The following is a 26,148-nucleotide window of genomic DNA, read 5'->3' on the forward strand; positions in this document are numbered from 1 at the left end:
AACATGAATAGAAATGTCTTATTTTATCTTGCAAGTGAGTGAAGATATATATCAGTTTTATACCCTTCTTGAAAGTTATCTAAGTGTTCATCACACACAAAACAATGTTTCCTCCCAAATGAAAAACTACATTTAGGGAGTTCAAATTAGCTTAAATAGGTAAAACTAATAAACTATTGAAACTTCTAAATTAGATTTATATTTTTATGTCTCTTTTAAGGCAGTGAAGATAGAAACTATTTTATTTCACTTTACACAGCATTACATTTCCTCTAAAAACTTCCACATAATTTATACCAATATAATAAAATGTATTTCTTCTAGGAACTTAAAGGAAGTACATTTGAACACAATTAAGAAAATAAATGTAAACCCTAATAATTATTCATGTCAAATTGTGCTCCAATATACCTAAGTGTCAAATAGTAGTGCACACCTCTTTGCTTATTTGTGAACTTCGTGAACTTGACACAGAGATGACAATGGTTCCTGTGGCAGCGCGACTTCCTCATGAGGCCAGCTCTGAGATGGGTGTAGTATGCTGAAGATTTATGAGAAATTGTAGAATCAGCACCAGTGAAGGAAAGGGAAAGGGAGGAAGGAGAAGTGGACAAAGCAAGATGATGGCTGTGATGCAGTCTCAATATTGGCCTCAGTCAACCCTACGCGGAGCTCTAAGGCTGAGAGGAACCTCCAGATTCTCCTAGCTGGGGAAAGAGGCCCAAGTGTTTATATCCCATGTCTACCGACACTGGGCATAGATCACCCTGGGAAGGGCCTATGATCTTGGGCCCTTCCAACAGAAGGAGTTATTTAAATACATCTACATCTCCTAGCCCAATTTTTCTACTTATATTTGAGATTTGTCTTTTATCACAGTTACATCACCAAAAATTATAGAAAAGGAATATGACAAGTATATGTTTTTTGGTGATATTAAGAAAAAAAAATATTCAAGTCAGATAAGTATCTTACTCTGCCTTCTAACTGCCTATCCTCCCGTCCCCACTGATCATTCAAATCCCTTCTAAATGCTGGCTCTTCCTTCAACCATGGGTGAAAATATGGACAATCTTCGTAACTATTCACTCTCCCTCATAAAATTAAATGTCCTCTGATCACTTACAGCCACTGTTACAGATCAATTTTTTTTTTTGCTAATCCATGTATTAAGATCCAAGGAATTAAAAAAAAAAAAAACCTATAATTTAGTTTAGGGTTGAACCTCTTCTTTTCCAGGATTTTATCTCCTTCAGATTAGTGGCCTCCTTGGTGGGCTTTATTTTTTCACTCGACTGACTTCTCCCCAACTACCGGCTGTTTGAGGTTTCTTGTTCCCCGTTATTGATGGAGTGAGAGGGGGATGCATTGAGAAGCAGTTTAGTTAAGAAGGAGGAATGTATCTGTTTCATTGATTCCCAAAATCTGACTGACCTTTGTGAAGCCATTCCCACTAGGCTTCAGGTGAAAAGGACATTCTTCCTTTATTATAGGAATTATAGCAAATCAAAGATTCATATTCTTCAAAGAAAGAATTAATTCTCGATATCCTTGGCCCTTTCAACTCCAGCTGTTGTACTCTAGAAATCAGTGAAAGGTCAAAGTTTCCATATCTGTTTTCTTCACCTCTTTTTCAAGGCTTGCACTGATGATGAGGCATATCCTGCTGGAATGTGGTCATACTTGCCATGATGATTTTGTTGGTAATCTTTAGGACTCGTTTAACAATGAGGCCATAAAATTCCCATTTCAACAAATTATTTCTAACATTATTCAAATGGTAGATGCAGAAGCCACACATATTAATCACCCAGGCTCTTGTGTGACACAAATTAAATATATTTTGATGCTTATGCAAGACACTTAGAGAGACCCTCACTGATCTCCCTTAAAGGCCAGGCTTAGCTAGTAGCTTTAGTAACGCGTAAAACCTCTATCCACTTAGGTCATTGAGCTAATTTACAGGACCCAATTGTCAAATCAGACTCTCAGGAATCAGAGATTTTACCTATCAAACTTTACTAAATAATTTCAAGGATGTAGTCAAGGAAAAGGCTTAGACAACGCAAAGACCTATCTGGATCATCAATGACAGCTCACAGATTCTGATTCAGATTAATAAATTCAGAACTTTTAAAATACTAAACAATTTGAGGGAATGGCATAGCTTTCATGACATGACCCTCCCATCCCTCCGAAGCCATACCTGATAAATCCCGGGTTCTATTTTCCTAGGCAATCCCTAGCTTGGGGCATCCTAGTAAAGGCAGTTAAGAGTTAAGGTGTTTCTTACTAGCAAATAAGGTTAGTTTTTTAGTCAGCAGTTAAGTTGACAGGGAGATTATAAGGAGTTACCTACCTTCTTTTCCTTCCCCCAATAGAGTTTCTACCATCCATCATTCTTCCATAAAGGGAGCCATCCACTTTAGCACCTTCCTCTCAGTTGTTTAATGCCAGAATTCACTACTGGGGGGGAAATAAAGTGTTAGTTTACCTGTAGGGTACAATTTACAAACTAGTTTAATGCAACGAAAATAAAAAATCAGGGGGATTAGGTGAATGACTCATAACATGATTAGAAGTCCCCATTTTGAAATTAAAACTAGGTTCTCAAGTAAAATAAGGAAAAACAGTTATATATTGGCTCATATTCCTTAAAGGTTTTAAGTAATATTCCAAGATTCATTTTTCTGCCCTATCTCTTTGAGTTGGCTCAATTATTTGAGTCCATGCAGCAGTCCCTGTAAGTTGCAGGTTTACAGCCAGACCAGAAGACTTAATCTAGCAGAAAGAAAGAATCTGCTTCCCAACTAGCTCAAACCAAAGGCCTAGAACTGTATTTAGTTGACTGCAATGGTTGACTTGGGTCATGAGCTCATTCCTGAACTAGTAACTGTGGCCAGTGGGACTGGCTATCCTGACCATTCCTTTCAGTTCCTGAAGTGCAGGGAGGGTGCAGTACATGGAAAGAACATGGTGAGGAACCATGGAACCATTCATTCTAGGCAGATGAGATACTGTTGCCATAGAAAGATGAAGGAGAGGTTGCAATCTGAAAACAACAAATGCCTGCCACATCCTCAGACAAGAATTGGAGGAAAGGTCAAAGTAGATCAAAGTTAAACAAGTTTTAAAATTACACTATGGGTTTACTGTATACCACAGAGTTTAAAATATATTGAATTGGGGAGAGGTTAAAAAACTGCTGATGAGTCAAATAAATGTAAAAAAATTATCTTTGACAATTTGACAGAAAGGTAAAGGTAATAAAAAGAGGCAACTAGGAAACCCACAGTTTTCTGAAACCCTGCCCTGAACTTCCTGCAACATCTGTGCTTTAGAATTTCTACTTCACACTGGGTGCAGTGGCTCACACCTGTAATCCCAGCACTTTGGAAGGCCGAGGTGGGAGGATTGCATGAGACCAAGTTAGAGACCAGCCTGGGCAACATGGTGAGATTTCATCTGTCCAAGAAGTAAACAAAATTATCCCGGCATGGTGGTACATGCCTGTAGTCCCAGCTGCTTGGGAGGTTGAAGTGGGAGGATGGCATGAGCATTGGAGATCGAGGCTGCGGTGAGCTGAGATTGCACCACCGTATTCCAGCCTGGGCAATAGAGCTGGACCCTGTTTCAACAAAAAAAGAAAAAAAATAGAATTTCTACTTCTTTTTTTTCCCATCTCTTCCTGCTCCTTTAGCTACTACTTACTATGTTTTGAAGGCAGTCCAGAAATACCTGCAGACTTTCCAGGAGGACTTTTTAAATAAATATGTAAATACATTGTATTTACATATCATACTGTTTTCACGCTGCTGATAAAGACATATCAGAGACTGGGCAATTTACAAAAGAAAGAGGTTTAATAGGCTTACAGTTCCATGTGTCTGGGGAGGCCTCACAATCATGGCAGAAGGCAAGGAGGAGCAAGTCACATCTTACATAGATGGCAGGAGGAAAAGAGAGACCTTGTGCAGGGAAACTCCCATTTTTAAAACCTCAGATCTCTTGAGACTCATTTACTGTCACAAGAACAGCATGGGAAAGAACTACCCCCATGATTCAGTTATCTCAGACTGGGTACCTCCCACAACATGTGGGAATTGTGGGAACTGAAATCAAGATGATATTTGATTGGGGACACAGCCAAACTATATCATATGTATTACATCATTAACTTTACCTTAAATCTATGTACCTTCTGTCTCCCTATCTCTGAATATTTTTAATAAGAATAAGAAGAGCAATAATATTTCTCTTTTCATTTTATTTCTTTGTTTACTTCAATGTAATCATGGATGCATTTCTTGGAAATGTTAGTCATGCTATTTTAAGTGAATTTTCCAGCACAAGGTTAAAGATAGACATTTGAAAGATAAAAATCTGTTGTTCAAGGATAAAACTTTGCTCAAAGTAAATTCTGTGAAAATATTTAAGGAAAAATTCAGACAGTTTATTTTCTAAAAGATTTGTTTTCTGCTGTGTAATCTGTAAAGAGGTTACCAACAAAGAAAAAAAATAGAAAAAGAAAAAAAACCAAAAACCTGAACCTGAACCTGGAAAATGTACCAGAGAAGAAAGGGAGCTGGCAGACTTCAATATTAGCAAACTTAATTTAGAATCGTCATATGTCAGACACAGAAAGCACATGGCCTGGTAGAAGGTATCAGCTGAGAAAGCCCAATAGTTGGCATTTTCTTTGTCAAATGACTGCCAGCCAGGATCTGACCTTCAGGGTGCTGACAAAATTGGAAAGCAGCTAATAGACTCAGAAAACCAAGCTCATAAAATACTGATCAATACGACTCATGACTACTGTCCCCAAAGACAGTCTCTGCTCTAACCCCATGCCAAATTTAGAGCTAGACTCAGCACTTCTTTGCTTTCGCATTAAAGCTCTACTTGCACCAAATTCTGTATTATTGAAGTTGATGTTATTGGATATGTTAAAGAAGAGATGGAGGAAGAGGTTTTACTTCGCACACTTCCAATAATTTGAGCAAAACATCTTGAAAACATGTAATTTCCATAAAATATCTCTTCATCATAACTGGTCAAGGAGGCTCTTCTTCTCTTTGACTCCTCCCCTCTGGCCATCTGTGCCATAAAGCCCAAAAATAAGGCTCAGATGTGTGCCATCTTGACATCTATCGAAAGCCCTTCCAAGGGCCTAACTAGGAGTTCCCCTCCCAACTCTATGGACAAAGTCTCCTAGCCAAAAAAACCCTCCCTATCAAAAGGACCAGGTGCACTCCTTACTTATCCCTCAGTAGCAGGTTTCAATTTCCTGCCAGCGAAATTGTTCAAACAAGCTAGTCACATCCTTCTGGAACCAGGGGGTACTCCAGCCTCTGGATACTACAATACCACAATGCCTGTCTCCCACAACTTCTGGTTGTTCACTCTATTCCCAAGTGCAACCCTCATGTGACCCTGCACATCATGCTATGTCTTCCTCCCGGGCTGTGAGTATATACAACTTGTAAATTGCCGCCAATTTCATCTGCTTGCTAACAGATGTTGTTTGTTGGGCTCTCCCCATAACTCTAAGAAGGGAATGTAAAAGGTGATTAAAGTACCATCCCTTCAGTCCATCTGCCTCAAGTATTCTTACTTCCAGCATTAGGCAAACTAGCAGTCTCCTGTCTCCGACTTCCAAATCTTCATTCCATCAGTGTACCATTTCAGGAGTGAGAAAAGCCTCTATGGTGGAGAATATTCTGGGAGAATAAAAACGAAAGATTCCTGCAGCCACCAGAATCCACCCTGCCTTATATTCCAGTGAAGTTAAACAACTTTTTATTGTTACTGTACTATGAGTCTATAAAGCTAAAGTTCAATTTACAGTGTGAAATGTAACTGCCAGAAGACTAAGCCATTCATATTCTTTACCAGTACTTTTCCATCTCGATGCAGATCTAAATGAAAGCGAAAGTATATTCAGGTTTTTTGGTAGAAGTAGAATCAGAAAAATTGAGATTACTTGTTTGAGTTTAATATTCAATAGAAATAGATATAAAATTCCTAACAGTATTATCTCATTTAGTCTTTACAAAAACGAACTATCATTTATGTAGAGTTGTTATCTCCATAGCACAGATGTTATCTCCATAGCACAGATCCATAGCATGCTGAAAAAGTGTTGAGTAATTTGCCCAGGATCACACAGTGATGAGTGTTCATTGGGCTTTCCTGCCTGTTTACTAATATGTGACAAAAACTGGATGAAGCCCTGAGTGTACCATAACACTTGTCCTTGTTTATTATAAATTCTCCTCTGATTCTGTCTTCCCCAGTATATGGTAAACTTCTGAGGGTACACCTTACTGCCACACTCAGAATGCGCCACATAGTAGATGTCTGTATATAATCCATAGAATGCATGGATGACTACATGAATGAATATTCAAACACATCCATTCATCTCTAGAACCATACTGCAAATATGGGGTGAATTCAATTTATCGGATTTGTATGTCAGTGTGTCCCCTCAGGATGTATTCCTAATTTACAGTTACAGTTATTTTCTCTTATACTGTTTTCCTCCTAAGTTCTAGATGTGACCAACAGGATCTCAAGATCTCCCCTGTGGGACCGAACCAAATTTACCTTTTGCAGGTCTCGATTTGATAGCACACCTTTGCTTGATCTCTTTCCCTTACTCCTTGCTTCTCTACTGAAAACTTCACATTTCTCAGGGAACTTCTCCTAGTAGGGTCTGCTTTTAAGAAACTCACCTCAAGATGCCACCTCTCTTCAACAGAACACAATTTCTCTTTAAACATTCTAAAACTAACCATTCTTGATTAGCTTTAAACATGCTATTTTGGCCAGGCTTGTTTTGATCCCAGCAACAAAAGTATTTCATGTTTATGTTACCTTTTGCACATGTCTAATTTTATCAGTTGTGTGTTGACTTTATAATTGAACTTGGTGTTTTGTTTTTTTCTCCTTGAATCTGCCCCTGTACTGTCTGGAGTGAACAGTCATTTTATCCATGGAAAAGTGTATAAACTCTCCTTAGGCTTTTATCAACAGTTTTATTATGCCTTTTATCATTTGCAACAACCTGCACTTCAGCAAGACAATGATTATTCTCAATTCAAAAATGAGACAGACCATCTTGGGCTCAGAGGGAGGCCACCCAGGCATGTCATTTGGATGAACTAGAGCTAAGCCCAGGAATTCAGGTCTCCTGATTCCTAGAATGGTGCTCATTCCCACATCTATCAATCACTTCTCGAGAATCAGTCTTCACATACTCGTAATCACTAAGGTTGTTTTTACGTGTTCTTAAAATATCTGAACTTGCCACGTTTACAATCATATACCAAGCAAAACAGCAGATCCTGCATGAAACATTAGAGAAGCCTGGGACATTTAATTCTATGCATATGTGGCAAATCATTACATATGCATACTAAATCTCTTAACTGTCATTTGTAATAGGGATGAAGTCATGAGTAACTTGCCCCACAATGGTTCATCAGTCTGCAAAGCAAAATCCAAAACATCTCACAGTATGCATATGAAGGTGTCTGCAAGTGAAATTGTCTTTTTGGTCTGAAAAACAAAATTTGTATCTTCCAAAGAATGTCTTCTGTTGGACTGCTCACCTTCTTCAATAAATCAGGTTATCATAACCTCACACTTCAGAGTTCTTCTATTTCTGGATTTTTTCTCAGAAATTGCCCAGGGTGGGGAAATAAGAAAAATAATCTATATGTTCTTAGCTATAAAATACTGTTATCTTGGCTCTCTACTAATCTGGCATGTTTATTCCTTTTTCTCATTCTTTATACAAAGATGTGTCTTCATAATCCTAATTTAAAATAATGAATTTGGTAAAACAATTATAAGTTACCCTATATTAATAGAAAATAACCCAAGATCATGTAGGAATATATATTGACTCTTCTCAGTATTTCAGAACATTTTAACTCAATTACCCATTGGAGATTTTAATTCAGTTGTGCATATTCAAAAATGTAGTTTTTTGATCATTTCCTTTTTGCCAGCAGAGGAGTGGGGAGAATTTGTTTAGAGGTCATATTGCCTAGTCTGTCTGCACAGAAAGTTTTTCTTTATCAACAGCAACAGTGTTGATTGAATTAATACCACCATTGTAACAAGAAAAAAGTTAACATCTGCTCTATTGTAAAAGAGAAGACAAAAACGCTATTCATTTTCTCTTGTTCTAATAACACTCTCTTGAATAAATTTAGTCCTGGCTGAGACTTTACAATAAAACTATGGCAATGTGAGGCCTATTAAAAATGCTAGAACTTAACAAAACATTTTATTTATTTATCTATTTATTTTTAGGATAGGAAAAAGCATAAAAACAGGGAGTTAGGTAAAGAAATCAACAACTTGATTCTCTACATTTAGATGACTGAGGAAATATCTCACGGCAGTTGGATGAAGAAGCCTGGAATTTAAGGGAAAGTCTGGGCCAGTGATATACATTTGTGTCATCAGTGTATAGGTAGCATTTCAAGGTAGGGAACTGGATAAGATCACTGAAGAGTGAGGATAGACAGCAGAAACAAAAGGCAACTTTCAATAGCATGGCCTTTATTAATTTGCATATTCTCAAGAGCTCCACAAATGTGAGATAGATTCAAATGATCTATTCTTTTAGAATTTGTATAAAATGAATCAAACATGGCATCATCCTGTCATAAAATTTCTCTTCTCCAGACATGTGACTAAAATGCAGATTATAAAAATTGTAAGTGTTGAGGATTTCTGTTCATGGAAGCTTTCTTCACAAATTAATGGTTGATTGTGATGACGTCAGACAAGCAAAGAATGATGAATGGTGAAAAAATTATACAATGCCAAACAGTATGATTACCTCCAAAAATCCTTCCCTTATTGATAGCTGCCCTCAAAACATCTCTTTATCTTTGTAACTCTTCCACATAACCAATACTTTCCTTTCACTTAAAATATGTTCTTTATTTCTAACTGCATTGGACAACCCCACTTACGAGCTCTACTGGACTGTGTATGTGTGTTTATATATTTCCATTTTAATATGAACTCCTCAAACTTTTTCTTTACTTTGATCAAAAGCATTGTTTTTGTAGAAACAAAATGGTGACAAAACACACACAGTACACAGATGTAGATGACCTGATATTCCAGGATAGATGTTTAGGAGTGGTAGTATTAGTCTATCCTAGAGACAGAGATCCAAAAGAGATAGAGAGAGAAAAACATAGATCTAGAAAGACTTAACAAATGATATTAAAGCAATATTAGGCCTATCATATAACACTGAAATTTGACCCATTACTTAATATACTGTTTTACATATTTCATATGTTGTATTACATATATGACATACTATATATTATAGTTTTATATGTGCATTTTAAGTTCAGATTGTGATATATTTTAAGTAGGATCCATACATGAAACTGTTCATTTAACAAGACTTTTTTTCTGGCACTGATTTGTTACGCCAGCAAGATTTCAGCATTCTTTAATATTTAGATAATTAGATAAGGATTTTTTTTTTCTTTGTAACCTCATGCTGAGCCTCATGGGAGTACTAGGAAAAAAAAAAAAACTACAGAGTATGTTGATAAGAAATCAGTTTCAAAACCAATAAACCCAACTTTATATACTTTATGCAATGATCATTTATATTCCATTCATCCCTTGGATACTTGAAACGATCCCCCAACAACAGCTGTTACGATAGATGACAGTGTACCACTTGACCTCAATATGGCAGATGTGTGTGCTTACTGCAGCTGTCAAACTATAGTAGAAAGAGCAGCAGAATTCTACCAAAGCTATGTCTATGAGAAACCAAAAGTATTTTCCCGTTGTACACAGATTAGAAAAAGAAATCCTAAATTCAGGCACATAAATGAAATAAGCTGGTCGTTTTACAAAGTGTGGACTAAACCAATGAATAGTTCATTGTTGTGTTCCAAATAATTTATTTCCCATCATAAAAAAGATGCATATCTCCTCCCCATTTCTGCCAATTGGCTTTACATGATACTGGGCTCCAAGTTCACAGGGATGAGAGATCAATTGCTTCTGTAAAAGCTACCACCACTGATCTACCTCTAAGTTATCCTAAACCTTGCACACAAACACACACCTGCAAACACTCTTGCAGCAACACTGTACATAGAAGACAATAAGACACATTTACAGTTAACTGTAATTACTCTGAAAAAAAACTGATGACAAATGATAAAACAGTTGCTTGGTGATAACGATTGTTGCTGCCTATTCAGGATTGCTTGGGTTGATCATTTAGATTTCTTTTGGTCCTTTTATAGGTGTTTATGTCCAAAAGAACAAAATAGAATACAGCTTGTCTGAGCTGTACTTCTTTGGTGATACTTTCCAGCATAACTAATGTTGTTTTCTATGTCCTGAAGCCCAAGATCACCTTTCTTTTCCTAATATGGTCAAGTAACTGACTGAAAAATCTAGGAAAGCAGTTGGTGAGGATATTTGAAGACTTTTCTGTTTCACTCATGGAAAGCCAACTACATACAGTCAGGAAATGCATCATACCTGAGGCAGAAGGCACAACAAGTGAAAAACTCAAGTAGAAATACATCTTAAATTATATTAATGAAATAAATTACACTATAATTTCAAAAGTCTTTCCAAGCCCAAAACATGCCAATAAATATATAAAAATAAAAAACATTTTATTGTCCCTGAAGGAAATGTAAGTATTAACACTTCATGTCTATTCATTATAATTTGTAAATGTTTATTGAAAATAAAAAGGTTTTTTTTAACTTATTTTAGTCCATACAAATATAAAGACACGAAAAACTTTAGAAATGACTCTGGTCATTCCAGACATTTTTCACTGATAAAAATCAAAAGGGACAACTTCTAAGTTTGTAAAACTTGGCGGAGACTCTACAACTACCAATTGTTGGCAGATTTTCATTCCCTCCCCCATCTTGTGAGTCTGGTTTTTGTGTAGTAAACCCTTTGAAGTCCATGGGTGTTCTCCACACAGAAGAAATTGTGTCTGGTGAATCAGGTCTTTACTTTTTTGCTTTCTCCAGACATTTTGTAAATGTTTAGTGCTTAATTAACTATATTCATGCTGCATCTTCTGCTTTTCTTCATCATAGTATAAAAAAATGCGTTTAAATTATACAATCCAGAGAAAATATTAACCTGTATACTTTCCAGAAACAAAAATAATTATTAACTCAAACTTAAAACATACATTATCAAATTAACAAGCACTATAGAGAACTAGAAATTAAATTGTGAAATGTGCATATATATAAAGTTTAATGATGCAGACAAATATTCCAATTAATTTGTAAATTACTTCTCTGTGTGTGTGTGTCTGTTTCTGCCTCTTCTCTTACTCTTGTCTTTTTTCTCTCTCTCTGTCTCTCTCTCACTTTCTGTCTCTCTCTCACTCTCTGTCTCTCCTAGTTATAAGACTTTAAAAAGTTAAATCATTTGGCCTCAAATTTTCCACATTAGTGTCTAGTCTAAAATGGAATTTCTTTTGAAGGCTTAAGCAAGATCTGTCTAGCTATTTGTGTGTTATATGAAAATAGAAGAAATATGCTTCTCCATTATAAAAAAGTACTGTTAAGATTTTTCTTTTTGCTCGTATAAATCAAACAGAGCCAAAGCTATAAACTTTCAACTTAGAAAGATTAGAATCCCATTGAGGAAAGAGAATGTAGCTAAACTCAATGAAAATATTCTAAGTGCTTTTATTCATTAATTTATAGAAATCAAAGAAAAGTGGTTCGAGCATACCTAGTAATACATGTCTATTTACCTGTACAAAAGGTCACACAATTTATGCCTTAGGGCGGCGACAATGCATACCTGCATGTGGTCTACTCCCTCTTAATACTGAAGGTAAACATTAAGAAATTACAACTCAATAAATTACTAAATAAGTATTTCTTGAACAACATAAGTATGGGTTGTATTTATGTGTAAATTAAAAAAATACACTAAGATTATGTTTGAATTACAGGTCAAGTTATTTCCTAGTTTATACATATTATTAATACATATATTCTACGTTCTGCTCTCACTCCAGGTTAATTCAGGCTTACCCCACTCTATCTCATCCTTAGTCTCCATTTCCAAACACTCAAGCAGCCTTTTCCTCCATTCCCAAACTGTGATTTCAAGAAACTCTATGGGTCGCAGTTTATAAGCATCTTCTATATTTTTACTCTTGGTAACCCAAGAGATACCAGTTTTCTTCTTACTTTCAAATGGCAACATCACCATCTGTAACTGTGTTCTACCTGAAATATAAGGAAAACTGTCAGCACTTTCTTTAGTCTCCAGTGACTGTTTTTAGCACTGTGATGCTAGTTTTGAATTCTCCGAGGACATCCTTTTGAATTCTTTTGATTATAGTTCAGTTTTTCATATTCCTTTACATATTTGGAATGGGATTTAACTGTTTTTTTCTTTTCTCCACACTATGTTTCTCTAACATCTTGAGCCACATCATCATTTGTATACATGACCATCTCAATGCTGTGGTTTTCCTGCTTCCAATACTTCCATGAAATTTTACTTCCATGATTTCACCATTGCCTTTCTCCACTTTTGGGTCCACGTTACACTGCAACAGGCCAGGGTCTCTCCATTTTCAGCTTGCCTTAGTGGCACTGCCTCAAAATTAACTCCCTGTTTCGGGATTCCTTTTCCTTTCCCCAATCCATTCTCCACCCTGATTTCCAAATACAAGATTAGCCATCTGAAAACATTTTTATTTGTAGTGTTTTAGTTTGTGACTTCGATCTTCCCACATAGTTCCTTTTTAACTCTAATATTAGTCTGTGAACTCCAAATTTTATCTACTGACTTACTGCCTTGAAAGGTAACAAACACTTTTCTCCCATAGCCAGCTACATTTTGTTATTAATATCATATTATGATTTTTCTCTTGGCTATTTTTAAACGTTATATACAACACTTAAGTCTCTCTATATTAAGCAGCTTTAGAAGGTATTTCTTAAACCTTTGTTATGTAAGAAGAGAAATGTGAAATTATTGCTTCTAAAGAATGGAACAAGTTTATGAGACATTCACTTTTCATTCTGTACCTCTCTGTACTGTCTGAGTTACCTGTACTTGAATTGCTTGAAAGAAAATAAACAAACAAAGATCTGATTATGACATTCACATTCAATGATGGCCCTTTTTCTCAAATATTAGTTTTTCATACTCCCATAATTTTGCAGTTTTTATAAACCACCTCCACCCTGGTGCTCAGCACCAAATTGATTTTCCTGCTTTAAAATACTATTCCCTGCTAGTCTTAGAGCTCATCCCAAGACCTGGCTGACTTATCCAGAACTATGCCCTCAGTACTGTAGACAGGCATTATTCACCAAATAAATGAATTTCACAGCTGCAAACTCGAACTAATAGTCCACAAATCCGATAAAATATGATAAGGCATCCCATATGCAATTCTTGATCTCTTATCATGGCCAATCTGTCAGATGAAAGATCAGGTTCTCCCACATCCTTGAGTTAAGGCACATTAAGCAAAAGTTCAACCCCCTCTCTAAAGCCAAATGACAGGTGACTTACCCCACCCCTTTTCCTCCAGCCACATTCTCTTTTACTGATACCTCCCCACCAGCAGCCGCTACAGCAGCAGCCATGCTAGTAAGGCCCCAGCAGGCTTCAGTGACACACTTACACAAATTAAGGCTTAATGTTCAATTTTTTGTGTCTTCCAACTCTTCTTGGCTAGACTGTAAGAAACTCCAAGTCAAAGTAAATTTTCTGCTTCATGTAGACATGATTTAAGCTTCAGTAAGAAAATCAATAAACATTTTACAAGAAATAATACGATGGAACTCCAAAGTTTTCAACATTCTTCTAGCAACACTCCCAAGTTTCAGAAGCAAATTTATGCATTTCTTTTTCCCCTACTTCAACCATTTCAGCAGAGTTCTCATTTGGGGGAATATATTTTATTTTATGTTTTATTCTCATGTTGAAGTAAAAAGAACATTTTCTTTCATCACGTGTATTTTTCAAAAGTGAACATTTCATTTCATATTTTGGATGGCAGTAACCAGTCCATGTTCCATGATCCTCAGGCATGGCTTTGTATACTGGTCCCCAAACCAGATGAGATGTACTCATCACTCAACCACCAGGGTTATCAGTCAGAAGAAAACTGCTCGGATTGCTTTAAAAAAAAAAAAAAAACAGCCAAGGAAAGAACCTCGCAGCCAAGGAAAGAACCTCACAGCCAAGGAAAGAGGGGACAATAATTTAAAGCATTTCAAAAATGCCTTGCTGAATATTTAATACAAAATAAAAAGAAAGGGCAGTCGCTAAAATTGGACAGAAAAAAATGCAGATTAAGAAAAACTGTATTTTATTTTTTAGCATCTGAATAGATTTGTCCCCAAGTTTTTTAAATCAAACAAAAACATCAAATAATTCCAGAAAGCTTATCAAATTTACAATTTCAGAACAGTAAGGCAAATATTCTTTACAGCCAAAATATTCTATTGTACAGCTATAGTCTGGTCGTTTTATATTCCTGAGGTACTTTCTACTTTCCACCACAAAGTCTAAAATATAATAAATGAATCTCATTTCTAATCATCACAGTAGGACTATAGAGGGAAAAATATTATCTAGTTCCAGTTTCCTCTGCTTTCTCTACTCCATCCACATTGCATGTCTTGTATGCCTTCCAACTCACTGCATTTTTCGGCTCAAAGCCAATGAATTTGCTGTTCCCTCTGCTGGAAGCCTGCCCCAACCATCCCTCCACCTCACTTGTCACAAGCTTCTTTATCAAACACGTCTCCTATGTTCATTCATTCTCTCAGCAACCACTTATAAAGAACCTGCTATGTACCCAACACTATTCTAGACACAGGTGTTACATCAGTGAACTCACTGGGCTCACATTCTAGGAAGGGAAGAGAGGCAATGAATAAATAAACAAATCGTATGAAGTATGTCAGATGGAATAAGTATCATGGGCAGCAATAATTCAGGGTGAGGGGAAATGGTATACTGAGATGGCAGAGATGGCTTTTTTACCGTGTAGTTGCTGTATAGTTTTTGAAAGTGGCATTAGAGAAAGAATCTGAAGGAAATTATGGGGTAAGTCATACTTATATCTGGGGGAAGAGCATTCTAGGCTGAGAGAACAGCAATCACAAAGATTCTGAGGAAGAAGCATGCTTGACGTGTTTGAGGATTAGCAGGAGGCCAGCGTGGCTAGGGCCAGTGAGCAAGGGAGAGAGCGTCAGGGGCAACTGAGAGGTAGCAGGATCAGATGATCTATGGGGGGCTCCCACTCTACCTTGAGCAAAATAGGAATCATCAGAGGGTTTTGAGCTAAGAAGTGCATAGACTGACACTAGGTTTCACCAGGATCACTGGGGTGCCCATGTTGAGAATGGATTGTTAGAAGGAAGGGGAGAAGCAGAGAGAGCAGTTATGAGTCTTTGCAGTAGCCTATGTAACAGACAATGGTCTCCTGGAGCAATGTGGCGGCATCGATGGTGATAAGACAATGCAGAATTCTGCAGGATTCTTTCAAAAAGTAGGACTGATAGCATCGACTGAAGAATTGACTGTGTAAACCTCAATGTGACATGCTCAGGGAAACCCGGTTTCAGACCAGGTTAAGGCTTCCTTCTATAAACACCCAAAGGACCTGACATCTATTCTCATAACATGTTTCATCCTTACAGTCTTTTTGCCAGTTTTATCTTCTCTTGTAACCCCAGCTCCCAAAGCAATGCTTTACATGTTAGATGTCTAATAAACATTCTATGAAACGATTCCTTGAATGACAAATTAGAGGGTTTATGCATTTCTTCACCTCAACTTGTAATGCCCTCTGTAATTTATTGACGTGATAAACCCCTATTCATCTGCCAGTTATCACCTTCTCCTGAAGCTTTCCATTTCCCCTTCTCCCAAGACAAAGTGAGTCCCTAACCCTCTGGTTTTTGAGCCTTGTAATACTGCATCTATTGCCATGTATTGCAATTTACATCTGTAGTGTGGTTAAAAAAATTAACAGATGTGCTCTTAGCAAACAATTGTATCTAATAGTCAATGGTTTATGTTGCTGCAATGCAATAAACTGGCCTCAGCACTCTTAGGCCTCTAGGGCATATGCTATATGCATAAGTACTAGTATATGTGACTTTTAAAAATGATAACAAAGAGTGTATTGAAATTTTACGTTATACCACTCTTTATGTTAAGTATTTGTCTAAATGATCACATTTGCTTTCACAAAACACTGTATGAACAAGAACAATTTTTAGCCCATTTTACGAGGGAGTAAACAGAGGATAGGCTGCTTGCCCAGCTTATACAGGTACTGTCAGAGTGAGAATTCAATCCTAAGCACAAAGACTGTCATCAAACAACCTCTATTCCCTGCTGCCCTCAAAAGAAGAGGGTTGAGTTCTATGTCTAGTCCTAGTACAGATGAAAGATAATAGGCACAGAAAATTATATTTAAGTTAAATCAAGTGTTCAGTAAGAATAGAAACACCGAAAGCCTAAGACAAAACTGACCATGTTGACATATAACTTCCAGGAATTTTCAAAAACATGCAAGGCAAGATATTTTTCATGGGATAATATATAAGACAGACGAATCCATTTAATTTCATTTCCGAAAGATAGGATGGCCTGAAGAGACATGTGAGCTACATTTATTTTTAGGTTCACCTCTTCTAACAAATAGAAGCTTCCTTGAAATAAGCCCTCTGCCTTTTCCATTTTTCATCCCACTACTCAGCAAGTTCTTGTTTAACTTCATGGAATAGTCATTTAAATCTTGCTCCTTTTATGGGTACATCGACTCAAACCTGAAGAGATTAGATTACTCAATCCCATCATATAGGTGATTTTTAGCCAAAAGATGCCTGGTCCCTGGACTCCTGTTGTAATGCTTTCTATCTCCCACCACATTTAGAACCATAAAACAGAGTCACCTACAAGAAAACTAGGATTCAAGAAGAAAGAAAGGAAGGGGATTAGGAAAAAAAAAGATGGGAAGGAAGAAAGGGGAAGGATGGAAGGAAGGAGGCAGGAAATAATTTATTTTCTTTACTCAATACAACAAACTCCAGAGGCAGGTTCAGTTACAAATCCCATTTAGTGGAAAAATTCCTTCTTACTGATATTGCAAAGTATCTGTCAGCTACTGTGTGGACATCAGTCTCATCTAATAATGCTTTTTAATATAGCCATTTTCTTGTTCATAAATTATTTCATTCAAGTCTGGCATTGTATTGAGACGGTAGAGTCATTTGTATTTCATTGAATTTCCATTTCCTAGACTGTGGCAGTAATAATCTCCAACATAAATGACTTTATAACCCATTATTAAATATTTGGCAAGCACTTCATCTGCGGTTGACACATTAGAAAAGCAGAACCAAATCTCTCTATAGCCAAGAATGGAATCATCAACCAGTGAAGTAGATATATACCACAAAAATTAATAATAATAAAATCAAGCAATGACCAGTTTACCTGCTGTAGATTCTCAAGTATGATAGTTTTTCCAATACAGAGTGTCAAGTTCTGGCAAATTATTGGAAGAGACCTATCTAACAAGTTAGGGACCTTTTTGCCAACCTCTACTCCCTCCTCAAGCCCAAATTTTCCTGAGACCTCTGCCCCTTTGCTCCCCACCCACCCAACACACATTGCCATATATATTTGGTGAAATTTCTTCACTTGCATTTTGATTAATTTGGTTTTAACTTTCATTGCCCTCGACACCAATTCTTTGTCTGAGAGAGGCTAGACATGTTTTATAAATAGTTACAGGCTAAATTAAATTTAAGCATTAGTTCAATGCCCTATCACTTCTGTGAACACTTCTTGCTTCAATGTGTCTAGTCTGCTGGTGATGGATTGAAAGACAAACTTATTTTTGTCCTCAACTAACCTCTGAGATGCTTTTGACTGCAACCCAGGGCCATTAATCTCAATGATATATTCTTCATTTTCTTAGACTCTGAGTTTCTCTGCAGTATGGCCTTGCTGACTGGGTAGATCAGCCCATGCCATAACTGCCATCAACTTATTCTGGGGTGGGAAACAAGGTTCCAAAATACTTCTAAGTAGAGACAATGGGCATAGTCACTACTGTTCTTTTCTGGACCAGTACCTCATGAGTTCACTTTGCTACCACTGAGGAAATCCAGAACAATTACTCAAGGACACGTCTGAATGAGTCACTGAACCATGGTTCTGTGAGGTCAGCTGCTCTCTGATCCACTCATTCCTCAGGTTAAAGACAGCTCCAGCCAAACTTGATCACTTATCCCAATCCGTAGCAGTAGCTTTTAAGCCTTAAAAATGATCAGAATGGCATGAGGCAACTTGTTAAGTGCAGATTCCTGGCACACACTACTAGAGACATCAAATCAAGTGGTTTGAAATGATGACAAGAGATCTAACACTTTGACAAGTTGTTTTGAGACAGGTAGATTTCAGACTATAATACTGTGAAAACTACTAACCTTCCATCTGTGCTGCATGCCATCATGTTTTCATTGGTTTCACATTATTATTCTTGTAAATCAGTGGAGATCAATGGTGTCTACTAGTAGAGATTCAGTAGACCTTCCTTTTTCAGGTAGCTAGAAGGGAATGTTGAGGAAAGCTCATTTTCGGGGTATAATTCTCTGCCGTCTGTCATATTAGCATATATACTTGTGGTTGAATGGTATTTACTCACTAATTTTACAGTTACTGCTTAATTGCGCCAACAATTAAGTCATACATATCAGGTAATTTTTTAAAGACTATTAGCTTGCTTATTAAAACCCAAGGAATTATCACATTATAGCAAATGTCACAAATATAAATATATGATAGAAATATGTTTTAGGGGAAGAAAAATAAGTCTACAGTTGTAAGATATTGAGAAATGATGATACAACAGTTTGGCCTTTATCTTGGATAATAACCTGAACTCAATGGTTCTTCTCATTGATTAAAACTAGATAGTTTCTTGAAAGCTTATTTTCTGTTCTCATATTTTATCTAACCTTCTAGGTCAAAGGTAAATAGTGAGACAAAGAGGAATTGCTCAAATACTGTGATGCATGTCATCTCTTCCAAGAACCTCCAGAATTTACTGAGCCTGTAACATAACTTTTGTATTCCTTTTCTGTGAAATCCAGTACTGTGTCAGTTTCATAGGGTCTAAAGTGTACCTTTCTTAAAGGACCTCAAGATTTATTTTCCTGAGCTTTAAATGAGTGAAAATGTGTTTTGTTGAAACTTCCCAAGAAGTAAGTGCATTTCCTATGGAATCTTCCATTGTTTATGGGCCTGATGAAAGCATTTGGCACTTAATGATTCCCAGACTATTTCAACTTTATAAAAAAGAAAAAGAAAAAAAAGGTGAAAAGTAAATGTTTTGAATGCTAACAATAAAATATGTGGATTTTTAAACCTTACAAAGAAATGAATGCAATGATTTGCTTCAGATGTTACAAAAAATTTTTATGACTGTCGACCTGTTCAAATGAGGAAAATGAAACATGAGAGAAAGGGACTGAGAACAAGATATCCAGGTGGTCCTCTGAAATTCAAGTCTGTTGCTATTAGCCCTGGTTTAATTATCTTCTACTCCCTCACAGTTAGTTTTCCCATAAATGTTAATACTCCCTATGAAATCTCAGCCCTTACTTCAGTTGGGCCATTTGTCAGTGGTCTAAGTTATGTATTCTGCTCAACATCTAGCCAGTTAGAGATATCACACATAGAGCATAGTGACAAAGGGTCAATTTTGGACAACTACAACCTTTAATTTGAATTTATTATAATTACATAAAAAACTATTATAATTTTCTCCAAATTATTTTGGGCAGAAGAAACTAAGTAGCTTATCCTTAGCTGATGCCATCAGTTTAAAATTGACTTCAGAATATTTATTACATGATAAAGGTGACTATTTGTATGAGTGTAACATTAAATCCCCTCATTGCTAACATTAGGTTATATATAAAGTATGTAGAAAGTACAGACAATACCTTCTGCTAAAGGATTTTTATCTTTTAAATATACCTTCAAATGTAATAAATCTATCAGTAAGGCTTGATTGCAACACTACAGTCTCCATTTTATTAAACAGGGACGCCAATGGAGTTTACCCAATTACTTTGTCAACACGGTTTACACTTGAAAGGGAAGTTAAAACAACAAAAATTCTGGAGTACAGTGTTATAACCCAGATTCCTTTAACTCCTGATTTTTCTATTGCTAAAATCCAAAGTTTACAACTCTAAGTGAACAAACCCTGAAGGCTCATTATTTACTATTTGAAAAGTATCTAAAATGTAGTGAAAGCTGAACAGAATCTCCTTGGAGCTTTAACTAGCAACACATTAGTAATAGCAATGATTGATTTTCATGCTGCTCACTCTTTCTGCACATCTCCTCTGCCTTCTCACACCCCAAATCCAGTAAGTGTCTCCACATTCTGCCCTGGTCTCTTTAAAGCTTCACAATTCAATGGTCTGTTAGAAATATCTTCCCTGACAATAATGTGTGTTCCAAAATAAACTCCCTCTAACTCTTTTTATCTTTCCAATAATCTATAGTCTTTGAATCTGAGCCAGCATGTGGCTAGAAATTTGGAATAAAATATCTGTATTGGTAAACTTTGGTTTCTTTTTAAGCGGAAAAAGAGGTGTTTTCTTTTTAAGCAAAAGGATAATTTATTGGCTGCTTTAATTTGGAAATCAAAGTAATTAGATGACCTTTATGCACAACTAGATCCAGAATTGTGAATAATGTCATTAAGAATCTCTCACTCCTCTGTTTTTCATTGAAATCATTTATTTTTAGCCAGGTTCTGTCCCTGAACAGTAAAAGTAGCTCTGGAATGCTGTAGCTTTACGTGACACTTAGTATTTGCAATCTCAGAGGAAGGGAGATCCTTTCTCCTCTGGTATACATATAATTTCCCCCAAAAGTGCCTTGATTGGCTCCGCCTGGATTATATGGCAAAGCTGGACAATCACCAAGGCCAGTGAGATGGGATCAGTGATTAGTTAGCAGAGATCAATTTTCCATTTCTGTGGCAAGCAAGTAGGTGTTGTGATTGATAAACTACCATTTAGGAAAGGGGAAGCTCACAAAAAGAAAAGAAGGGCCATTTTCCTATGCTCCCTCTGTGGATCAACTGACCTGTTCACTATATTAGAGATGTTTTCATTCTTTGAGAAAGTTTGATACTACAATTATTTTCCACTGAGTGAGATTGCTGGTAATGTCACTGGGATATTGAAAATATTATTTTACCAATGGACCCTTCCAGAATTCCCTTAAGGATGGCTCATCTTCTTTTGCTTTTTGTTTTATTTCCATGATGATTTAATTCCAAGGTTTGCTGCTCTCTGAAAATATAAGTGGATTTATCGGTTTTCAAAAGACACTTAAGAAACAAATCAAGAGTCAAAGAAGCAAAATACACACATACTTCTCATCTCCATTGTAGTCATACAGACACATTTACTGAGAAGTTGGTTTCCAGTTCCTTTCTAAAGCATGGCTATAAAAAATCATTCTCAGTAAATACATCATCTCATTATTGTTGAAGTAAATCAAGTAAAAAGGAAAAGAAATATGGTAGGGTACATATTATTTTTCCAAAATACAGTTCTTCAACCTCAATCTCATACCCCTGATGAAAGATTGTCTTTACTTATTTTATTATAAATTAGGCAGAATCTTGGAATTACCTCACACAAAACTACCCTGACAGCCTCTTTGAACCTGACATAGTTTAGATTATATTTATTCATTTGGAACCTACTTCTTCTCTAAAGATAATGAATTCCTGACAAAAAGTCAGAGCTTTTAGATATTTGACGTCATGTAAAATCTTGCCCACTTTTTCTAAATAATTATAAAATCTGGCATGAAACTATTTAGGATCTTAGATTATAATTTTTAAATAAATACTACTCATCAATAAATTTGTACATTAAGCACATATGTTAAGCTTGGATTCAAGGATGTTGTGGGCTAAAGTATTAATAGTTTAAAGCTGGAGCATCATCAAATGATGCTGACAATGATGTTCCACCATTACATAGCACTGGAATGTAGTATTAAGAATTTACTATGAGACAACATAGCTAAAACATTTCAACAGAATAGATGATCATATTTGTAACTTGAATTAATATCAAATGCCAAAACTTCTCAGTGCTTTGCAAATCCTATGTACTGTTAAATTGTCCAATTATTATTTCAAAGCTGTGGTGACACTTCTTAATCCATCCAGACACACATCTTTCTCTATCTCTGTCTCCCTTTACCTTCCTCTCTCACCTCAAACATACACACATGGATGCATGTGAAGTCTCTCTCTCTCACACACACACAACTTGCAAATTCAAAAATATGTTCTTCCCATTATGGATTTTCATTGTACGTAGTGGAAAATCTCTTCAGACTATATAAGACTTAAGACAGACTTTGATCTGGATGTTGATAACACATTGGTTCATAGACATCAGTTCAAAACTCTGTATGAAACTTTCTATGATTATGTTGTAACCTTAGTATTTCATTCTCTGCATTGTTGTCCACGTACTGAGGTAAAAGAATGCCATGGCAGCGTTCAGCCCTGGATTTTCCATTTAAAAATGTGAGCATGTGCATGGTGTGGATAAAAGCAAGATGCCCTTGCAGCTTTTGTTAAGCAAGTTGGAATAAGGCAGGTTATAACTTTTAGAGTCACTGGGACATAGCCCCAAACAATGAAGCATAAAAGTAGGTGGATAGCAACCACAGCAACTGCTGAGACAACTCCACATAGCTTTAAGGGAACTTTTTATCTTTTTTGAACAAAAATGTCAGACAGGCCAGACTATCTGGAAATCCCAAAAAGAAAAATTTCAGCAGAGGAAAATATCAAATACGAATCCTACCATATGTTTCCACATTTTATTGTGGGGTGTCATGTTTTTACCTATACTCATGGATCTAAATACCAGTCGTATTTACTTCTAAATTAAAGTGCAACAAGAAATAGTCAAAGGCAAATATGTGTGTATGTATATATATACATATATATGTAAATATGTGTGTGCATGTGTGCATGGATAATGCATGTATATACACATATACATGATTAATACAGTAAAAAATACATAAGAACTGGATATTCTCCTTTTGTGAAAATTTTAGATGATAAAATGAAGCCCCATCAAGTATCAAATTTTGAAATAACTTAAAGAATGTAATTGGATAGTTTGTAACTCAAAAGATAAATGTTTAAGGGGATGGATACCCCATTCCTCATGATGCGCTTATTTCACATTGCATACCTGTATCAAAACATCTCAGGTGCCCCATAGATATACCTACTGTGTATCTACAACATTTTTTGAAAAGTGATTTCCTTAAAAAGGAATTTTCAAATGTTTATCCTTCTACAACCAAACGATTAGTCACAAAATCACATTTGAAATAATTTTTAATATAGTTTAAAATATTCTTAATGATAGATTGGTTATAAAACCTATTTAGAACTCTGGAAATAATTTTCAATGTGCTTTTATGTTTTCTACTGCTACTCATAATTATTTATCTTGCTGTAACATCAAAATTTTCATTACTATCACTCTGTCTGCTAGCCAAACTCCCTATACCTCCTTCCATTTGACTTCCTGTTACTAGTTTGGATGATTAACAAAGTTGCCAAGCTTGTTAAAAGTGTCTTTTCCAAATTAAAATAATAAAACAAAACATCAAATTAAGAAATACCAGGATAACTATCCCTAAGGCAGTTTCACACAACTTTCCTACACACTGCCCAAAAAAGCCAGAAAAATGATAAAACCCAAAATGAAAACTAGGAAAGCCAATTCAGAAGAGATTCTATATACAACCAAGCATATTGGATTAAATCAAAAAGTACAATTGATGGTCTAAGTGTTGAGAACCTGCCCACTGTAAGAAAAATGGAAAGACCTGGTAACTTCCTTTAATCTCTGTCCATTGGGTCAGCTGTGCAAGATACATACCAACAAGAAAACAAACAAGTTCCCCCACTACTTAATAGATTGAATTTGATTGATCCAAAGCACCCCTCTTTCTTAATCTAAATCTAATCCCATCTTCCACCCCAACACCTCAACACACACACACACACACACACACACACACACACACTCATACTTTTTCATCCTTTTAGAAACTAAAGCCTAAAGAAAGAAAGTAAGCAGGAAGAGAATACACTGTGTTTAAAAAAAAAAGATTGGAGTGCTTTTATGACATTTTAGAAAATGTAACCCTCCAAACTAAGATTTGTAGAAGGCATGAAAAGTCTTAATAAATTTTTTTAAGTGGTTACAATTTTTATATATTCCATTGCTTTGCAATCTAATATTTATTCTAAAGATAATATTTTATTCAGAATTGAGCTAGGAGTTGCGCATAATAATATCAGATAGTAGAATGACCTAGTTGATTTAGTTGTGCTAGAAAAATCTACATGACATCAGTGAATTAAGGATAGGGCAGTCAACATGGCCTGTTTAAAAGAAACACCAGACCTGGTGACATCTCTACTATTTCAAATAAGAATTTAAAAAAAAAAAAAAAAAAAGAAGCTAAAGGATCTTAGAAAACGTTGCAGAACAAGGAAAAGGGAAGCTCATTCTGTAGATTAAAAACCTGTGCAAGCCACCAAGCAACCAGAAAAATTGTTCAAAAAGCAGGGCATTTGCAGAAAAGCTCAAAAAGACTAAGAAGAATTTCATGTAAAACAAGTGCAAAAGCCTTTAAAAGATTCATATTTTAAAAGGTCCAAAATATTTAAAAGTGAGATAGATTAGCTAGAGGCATTACACTTTCTGAGTTAAAAACATATTACAAACCTACAGTAATGAAACTAGTATGGTACTGACATAAAATAGCTATATGGACTAATGGAACAGAATAGGGATTAGAAATAAACCTATCCATGTATGATCAACTGATTGCTTACAAGGGTGGCAAGAATACACAATGGGGAAAAGATAGCCTCTTCTATAAGAAGCATTCAGAAAGTTGTGTATACACATCAAAGAACAGAATTGAATCCTTATTTCACACCACACACAGGAACCAAGTTAACATGTATTAAAAATTTAAATATAAAATTTGAAATAGTAAATATCCTAGAAGAGAACATGTTGGAGAAGAGCTTTATGAGTAATCTTGGAAATTACTTCTTGGATATGACATCAAAAGCACAGACAACAAAATAAAAAATAGACAAATGAGACTGTATTAAAATAAACACCTTCTGCACAGCAAAGAAAACAATCAACAGAGTGAAAATGCAGCTTCCAGAATGGGAGATAATATTTGGAAGTCATATATCTAGTAAGAGATTAATATCCAAAAGATATCATGAACTTCCACAACTTGAAAACAAAAGAAAATCAAATCACCCTATTATAAAATGGGAAAGACACCGAAATATATACTTCTCCAATGAAAACACACAAATGGCCAAGAAAATGAAAAGATGTTCACAGCACCAACAACAAAAAAGGTCCTCACAAAAACCCTATCCAAGAATCAGCTGCCTCAAAGATCGAAGACAAGTCATAAGGATGAGAAAGAATCAACAAAAAAATGCTGAAAACCCCAAAGTTTTCAGGGGTTTGTGCCTCTTATCCTCAAAATGAGTGCAATGCCTCTCCAGCAAGGGTGCAGAACTGGATGAGGATGAGATGGACAAACTGGCAGAAGTAAGCTTCAGAAGATGGGTAATAACAAACTGGCTAAGCTGAAGGAGCATGTTCTGATCCAATGCAAAGAAGCTAAGAACCTAGATAAAATGTTAGAGGAGCGGATAACTAGAATAGCCAGTTTAGAGAGGAACATAAACGACCTGATGGAGCTGAGAAACATAGCATGAAAACTTTGTGAAGCATACACAAGTAGCAATAGCAGAATCAACAAAGAGGAAGAAAGGATATCAGAGTTTAAAGACCTCCTAGCTGAAATAAGGCATGTAGACAAGATTAAAGAAAAAAAGAATGAAAAGCAATGAACAAAGCCTCTGAGAAATATGGGGCTGTGTAAAAAGAGCAAACCTATGATTGATTAGAG

General features: G+C 36.0%; 1 long non-coding RNA gene across 2 annotated transcripts in view; it reads right to left on the reverse strand.

The window, feature by feature from the left end:
• Positions 1–26,148, reverse strand: part of LOC123573644 (uncharacterized) — a 167,410-nt gene that overhangs the window by 112,095 nt on the left and 29,167 nt on the right. Inside the window, exon 2 of one of the 2 annotated variants that reach the window (XR_006698352.2) lies at positions 2,360–2,466. The exons of the other annotated variant lie outside the window; for it this stretch is intronic. This is a non-coding gene — a long non-coding RNA (uncharacterized lncRNA). The remainder of the gene's footprint in view (positions 1–2,359; positions 2,467–26,148) is intronic. 2 annotated transcript variants of the gene reach the window in all.

The sequence above is a fragment of the Macaca fascicularis genome, chromosome 5 (genome assembly GCF_037993035.2).
Source record: "Macaca fascicularis isolate 582-1 chromosome 5, T2T-MFA8v1.1".
NCBI classification, from domain to species: domain Eukaryota; kingdom Metazoa; phylum Chordata; class Mammalia; order Primates; family Cercopithecidae; genus Macaca; species Macaca fascicularis.